This window comes from Belonocnema kinseyi, chromosome 10 (genome assembly GCF_010883055.1).
Source record: "Belonocnema kinseyi isolate 2016_QV_RU_SX_M_011 chromosome 10, B_treatae_v1, whole genome shotgun sequence".
Classification (NCBI taxonomy): domain Eukaryota; kingdom Metazoa; phylum Arthropoda; class Insecta; order Hymenoptera; family Cynipidae; genus Belonocnema; species Belonocnema kinseyi.
The window spans coordinates 94,970,930-94,978,944 of record NC_046666.1 but is presented as its reverse complement, the minus strand read 5'-3'; positions in this window follow the sequence as shown (position 1 = coordinate 94,978,944).

Here is an 8,015-nt window from a genome sequence, read left to right as displayed (position 1 = left end):
GATACCTGTGTATCAACCAAAAAGAGTTTGAAGCAAATTGAAAGAGGGTTTTGACATTTAGCGCTCTCCATGGTCATCCAGGGGTGCGTTCCAGGCGACCAACCTGGCGAATTGGTAGGTGAAGTAAAGAAGTGGGTGGAGTTTACTAGGGTGACGTGGAAGGAGGATGGTAGAATGAACGGTTTCGAGTGTGCGTCGGGGTGTATGTTTGGTGAAAGATTATTAACGTTACGTGACTCAAAAGTTCCAAAAATGCAAGAACAGGATAAGAAGATTTTAATTGCTGCTTCAGTAACGATGTCATTGTTATTACTAACAGTGATGTGTTTAATAATAGAGGAAAGTGATGAAGATACTAAACTTTAGATTATGAAGATACTAAACTTTAGTCTTCTACTAAGCTTGCGATTCCCGCCACTTTTGCCCGCCAATGCCACTGTTCACTCACTTCAACCCGTCGAGTGACCCCCACTCCTCACCCAAGTGATCACTGAACGGTTCACCCGAGTGAAGCCTGGAAAGCACCCCAGAGAAGTAAGTGAAGCGAGCGCGAAATTCGAAATGTATACTTTATGAGAAACAAAAGAAGGAGCATATTTTATTAGAATATTCATTACAAAAGTATATAGGAAATAAAAAAATAAGTATATTCTTTTACCATCTGCATAGTATATGCGTATAGTATATAAGAATGAATTAAATTTATGAAAAAATGCTCGAATGAAAGGAATCAAATGAATGTAAATAATTATGGTGGGACTATTATTTCGTTGAAAATGTAACAATTTAAAAAAAATGATTCTTTATGGTTAAAAATTCGACTCAGGTGGTAGAATGTTAAACTTCTGGAGGACTAATTCTTCTTTTTTATTTAAAATTCATTTCTTCGGTTATACATACATAATAAAATGAAATAAAATTTATACGAATATTGAAGTGATTTTATTAGTTCGGTTACAATTTGCAAAAAGCATACGGATATATTGAACCTTTGGTGAAATACAAAAATGTACTATATATACCATTTTTGAGCATTATATTTCAAGTCTATCATTATAACGGATTGGATTAAAATGCAATTTACTGTTTCAAAATCGAAATTGAATTGAAATTGAATTTTGTTCTTGTTATTGAAATTTAAATACTTTTTACTCTAATTTTTATTTTTCCTTTTAGAATTCATCTCTTTTTAGTATAAATATCATGTTTGTTGGATTAAAATGCAATTTTAATCCTACAATAAGTTCTTAATAAAATGTTTCACTTTTGATCCAGTAAATTGCATTTTAATCCAAAAAACATGAAATTTTTACTAAAAAGAGATGAATTTTGAAAAATAAAATAAAAATTAGAATACAATGTATTTAAATTTCAATTTAAAAAACATTTCAGTTAAACTTTCAGCAGGAAAATATAAATTGTAAACCATTAGTCAATTTTCTAGAAAAGCCTGCCAGTTTTAAACAAAAAGGAAAAGTTCTTAATAAAGTTGTTCACTTTTGAACCAGTAAATTCCATTTTAATCCAATCTGTTATAATGATGGACTTGAAATATAATGCTCAAAAATTGTATATATATATATATATATATATTTTTTTTTTTTATATTAGACCACAGGTTCAATACATCCGTATGCTTTTTGCAAATTGTAACAGAACTAATAAAATTACTTCAATGTTCGTATGAATTTTATTTCATTTTATTATGTACGTACAATGCATGTTTATTTTATTTCATACATTGTATTTCAGAAGAGTAATGAATTTACCGATATATTAATGTGAATTGATTCTTATTATATTTCACCCACATCTTCTGCAAATCACCTTTATATCGTAACAATTAAAAATTAATGAATACTTCTCAAAACCTTAGAATAGTGAATATAAGAGTAAAATAAACTTTTAACCAAGAAGAAGTTATTATCGAAATATTTAGTCGTGACAAATGACGTGAACAAATTTTTAATGAAATTAAAAATTCAATTATTAAAAAATTTTTTAGAAAAAATTTATTTTAAACAAAAATTAAAATAGTTACATTTTACGTTATAAAAATGAACTTTCGGTTAAGAAAATGAATTTTTATATAAAAATTTATTTTCCGCCAAAGAAATTAATTTTTTTCACCAAGAAATAAAGATTTTTCACAAAATACATGAAACGCCAACAAAATATTTGAATTTCTAAAGAAATTCTCCATCTACTATAAACCTAACCTACAATAAATGTCCATCGAAAAAAATATCATTTTATGGAGAACATTTAAATATTGATTTCATGTTATTCAATTTTCATTAAGTTTCTCAAAGCTCTGTAGGCTTTGAGGTACACATTCTCATCGTGACACTTGCGCTGCGCGCTCGATTTCCGACAGACATTTTAAACAGGTTTTGTTAAATTTTTTTTCTCGTAACTTTCGTCGTTTTCCACACATTTTTTTTATCTTACTTTTTTCAACGTTATTTTTCACAAAAAAAAAAAACAAAAAGTACGCGTTCTATCAAGAAGGGATTCTTAACGAAATTGTAGATCTTTTTTGGGATAACCATTTTTGTTAATTCGTCTTTTTTTTGTATCCTACATAGTTTGTCCACAAAATGGAATTTTTTATATTCCATTATTTTTTATGCAATCAAAATTTGAATTTTAGATTTTTGAAGAAAATCCAAAAATTGGTTATAATAATCTTGTAGGGATTTTAAAAAGAAATATTTTTCTTTTTTTGACTTTTTTTCATATCGTGCGCTTTTCGGCTTCAAATTTTGATTTTAGGTTGATTAAAAAAAAATTGTAAACGCTATAACTCTGAGAATTTTCTTTTTATCGAAAAAAGTCATAAGGATAAATTGTTTGTTTTTTTCAATACTATAAATATCCGTACATAGAATTTTCAAATTCAGAAAAAACTGGTTTTAAAATTTTTCAAAATGCACACACTTTTTGAATTTTTATCAAAAATGGCTGGTTAACGAACTCTTCCTTTCTTTTTGGACCTAGAAAAATTGTGCCAAAGATGAATTTGATTCGTTCATTTTTTCGAGAGTTATCGTGTTTACGGACGGACGGACAGACAGACAGGGGTGTCGAAACGTGGAGATCCGTTGAAAAAGTGTGACGTCAAATTTCCGACAATTCTAATACTTTCTCAATCATAAATGATGAGAATGTAAAAATAGTCATATGAAAGCAAAAAGTGTTCTACGTAAATGAGCTTGAAGGCGTTCATGTAAAAAAAAATGTTGTGCTCCACGCTGAGCCCGAAGCAACCGCAGCAGAAATTCTCGGAAAGGGCACTACATATTTTAAGCAACATCCCTCAATGATGCATTTAATGAACTTTTCCCCAATAAACGTGCTGAAACATGCGACTTACATGCTCCTTTAGAAGAATCTAAGCTGTTTTTTTCTCAATTACTGACGTCACAGCCAAGTAAAGTGGAATTTAGTCCTGTAGAGAACTAAGCAATGTCATGCGCATCACCAATCTACCCCTTCATCCTGCAACTGCACAACGCAAATTAGATTTTTCTGAACGAGCGTAGTCGGTCGTTCTGGCCTGCGGTGATTCGGGAAAGCATCGTGTGCAACGAGCGGGATGCGTCGATTACCAACTTGCATGAATTGCCGTTTGACCTCAGCGAGCACGGCAAACTTCATTCTCGTTGATAATCGATGCTGTATCCCGTCAGTTGTACAATCTACTATTAATTTTTGGTATGGTCGGGTCTGGTTTACGAGTTTGTGGGGTTTCGGAGTGGATTTCCAACTAGTCGGGTTCGGGTTTTCTTTTTATTTTGCACACCTCAGCAATTTTTTATTTAAATTGTTATAAACATTCTAAAACTTAAAAATTTCACAATTTTTCATACATTTTTTGAATACCGTGATTAATTATTTCGAACACTTTTAAGCATTTTAATTATATGTAACATTGTAAATTTTATTTTCAATTAAAATTTTCATATAAAAAAAAAGAATTTATTATTAGATAAACACTGAAACAAATTTCGCTCTTATAACTGTTAACCCGAACATTGAAATATGGGTGTTTCTACACAAAAATCCAGCAATTTGTATTGAAAGTCCGGTATAAATAGCCCCTTTTCAAATTTCCCCTAATCGTACGAAAAAATCCGACTATTTGTACAAAAAATTCGGTACACGTGGCCACGGCTAATCATTTATTTTTTAAGAGTTTACTTTCCAAAACCTATATCCAAAGTATTTCTTAACATAGTGTGCCATATTTCGAAAATATTACAGATTTTTAAATGTTATTCTTGTACATATATTTTTAGACTGTTAATTATATTAAATTTTTATTGATTACATTAAACCAAATAGCTGGTAGCAACGTTTATTGTGTTATTATAAATTTTTACACTTGCACAATTTCACCTTTTTAATGAATAGTAAAGATTAAGAAATATTGCTTACTCCAAAGTTTATTCATGATTGAATAAAATAAAGAAATTTACATATCATATATAAATGATCGATAATCCGTTTCAGATTTGATAAAATCTATTAATTTTGGGCTCAATCGACACAGAATTAAATCACATTTCGAACTTTATTACGAAAAAAATTCTTGCTTTTTTCAAACAAGCAAGGGAACTAAAAAATATTTTATAAAAAGCAATGAGGAAAAAAGACAATTATCAAATTAATTGATCTTAATGATGATTTAATGCATCTAACACATATTAATATTAATTCAATATTATTTGTTTATCTATTTAAAAAAATACTCTTGAGTGCCCACTGTAAGAAAATATTTAAAATGCAAAAATTGCATAAAATATAGTTTACGTCAAGGATTAAAACAGAACTTGAGTTCCACATTACACACAAAGGCAAAGACCCACAAGTACCCCAGGTCGTGGATTGCTATGAAGGTCCTTGAGAAATGAGAGGAGTCATGGCTTCGCTCCTAAATAATCTTATCCCGTTGATTGGGCGTGAATCTTCTGGTCTATACACGCAGACTTATATTTCTCCCCATGCAGAGCCCATACACTGATTACAACACTGCACTTAATTGATTCTCAACCAATTTAGAAGCCCTCCGGGCTACCGCTCTACTTTTAGAACCTCTCTTCCTACTTTTTTTTCATTTTCTGTTCAATTCATTGCCCATTCTCTTCCTGAAAATTCATTTATTGGATTCTTCTGCCGCGGAGAAAAACTAATGTAAAATAAAATAATGTAATAAGGAATAAATAAAAACTTTAATTTTTGTGGATATTCCTAAGATATTAATGGATTTCTTAAATTATTTTAAGGTTTTCATAGGTTAAATGTTATTTTTGTATTGGGCCACTAATCTCGTATTTTGCCACTAACCTTTGACCTGTGTCTTATGGCCTTACGCATTTAAGATTTGACCTCTGAATTTCAACACATGATATCCGAACTGCGATCTTTTATATTTTATATTTTATCTCTGAATTTTAACCTGTAATCTAGGGATCATTCACGAAATACATCATGCGTTTAGGGAGGGGGGAGGGTCTGTCGAAGTATCATTGTCTATGCTAAGACCAATGGAAAAAGTATCATGCAGGGGGGTTGCGGGTCAGAAGTTCCTGAAAAATGTATCACGTATTTTATGAATGACCCCCTATCAGCTTTCTCATCTGTTCATTTGATATCTCATATTTTCCCTCTTCTCCTTAGCCATATTCTAAGAATCAGATAAAATTATTCTTTCTATCATAAGAGGTTTCAATTTTGTTAGTTCAAATTTCTATAAATTTGCAGGATTCATATTTAACAGAATGATTTAGGACCCTGCTTTGAAAAATTTATTTCTATAATAACCCGGATAAAAATATATAAATTTAACGTTTTTATTTGATCTAGAAAAAAAAGTTCAACACGGTCCTTTCCTTTTCGATTTATTTCGACATCCACAAAGAAAAGTAATAGCACGGGAATTCTGCTGAAGCACGACCAGGGAAGATTGTTTTAGTATCGAACTTCTTCATGAGAATTTATGAAATGGATTTCGACGGGACTGTAATTTCGCCTCGAGATTATGAGAGCAATGCAGGTGTTTCATTACGTCAAATCAAACTGCAATTTTTATATTTTTTCCGTTATTACTATCCCCCATACTTGATTTCAGAATATCTTATTCAACCAGAATTAAATTGATATCTTCCTTAAGTACATGTAGTATTATCCAATTTATCATCCAACACTGTGCTTTAAGCGAGAAAACCTAATAAATCAGTATGTTTTTTAAAATCAGTTATGTATGGTTTTGCCATTTTTAGGACTCGAGGACTAATATGATTTTTGGCCCTTAGTTCATAAAAGGATTACATGCCATTAAAATTGTTTTTTAGGAATGTTGTAGCCTTCGAAATATATAAATGAGAATCAATATATTTTATACTACACTGTAAGATATGTTATAAAAACTACATAAACTCATGAATTAACAGATTAAATCGTTTGATAATACTGTATAATCAGATATATGATTTTCTCTGTATGATCCTTTGTTAATTTTTCTTTTATCTCTGCTGTTTTTAAAATACAGCATTTGTGTAATTTTTTTAAATCATCTGAAATAGATCTATCATATTTTGCTCACTTACTTCTCAACCGCACTAACATTCCGACCGGTTCACTGTGGATCAAAATCATGATTAATTCACCATTTCATTACACACACTTCAATTTTTATTCAAGTTTTCAGTATTTTCCTAAAGGAGTTAATTTTTCTAAAAAAATGCGGAGTAACTTTTTAAAACAATTTAAAAAAATGTTTTAAGTGTGGAAACATGTAAAAAGAAAAACTGTACTCTAAAATAGGTAAATAAAATAATTAGTCAATAAATATTATCATAGGCAAAAAAAGCTGTCTATCAATCTGCGCCTATAATAAGTGCATACATTTTTTGGTGAAAAAAACACGATTTTTTTTTTGCGTAAATAAATATTTTGTGGACTAGAAAAGTAAGAAAAATCGACATTACAAAATCGTTAACTTTAAGCAAATTTCCTCTGGCCTCACAATCAATACCTGAGTACAAAAGGTAAAGTGCACTGTAGGGCAATACAAATATTCAACCTTAACGTAGTAGGAAGAAATAATAAAGTTGAACTCGAAAAATTACGAAAATTATGTAACATCCAGGAATGTTACTTTACCTCTAAGGATTAATTTTAAGTATGTCTTGCTGGGGGAGCCAATGAAAATGGATTCAATGCATTGGATCGATGGGATCTCGCGACCTTTGGGTGGACGGAGCAACTGAATCACGACTTGCTAGACTGCTACGATGCGAGTGTGGCCCGTGAACGGGGTTACATGGCACGGCTACATGCTATGTGGTGCGAGAAACACCCAGAGCTATCGCACTTTTCGCAGCAACGTCTGCGAAACCATACTGAACTACTCCGTAAAAGGGGCTATGTAAGCGGAACGCCTACTCTACCACAGCTAGAACAAGCCGGCAACAAAGAAAGAGAGGCGGCACTAAGACCAACCGCGAGCAGGCATCCAATAGATGAAGAGCGATGCCTTACGAGCCGGAGAAACATCAACACCAAGGTTTCTCTTAAGCCTAAAGATCTGGCTGAAATGGATGACGAGCTTTGTGGACATTTTTCCGGTGAATCCGACCTCTGGGCTATCAATTATTGTGTGTATAATGCAGCGAGAGCTTTGGCCGATGCGAATCGTAAAACAAAACCAACGGCTGATCATAAGACCAAAAGACGAATGCGTCAACTTGCCATAAAGATAGGCTGGGCAAGACAGTATGCGTCCCGCATTCAATGTGTGATTGACTACATCACATCTAGCAGGAATTTTATCGCCAAGGTTTGAAAGTTCGCGCGCGAACTCCGGACCCGTTATCACACACTTAACAAGTCAAAGATGCTGACCATCGGGCAGCATATTGTTGAGAGAATACGTATACTATCTGACGCTAAGAGAAGTCTAGAGCGGAGGGAGAGGTGGGTCAGAGAAAATCAACAGTTTCTCTCTGACC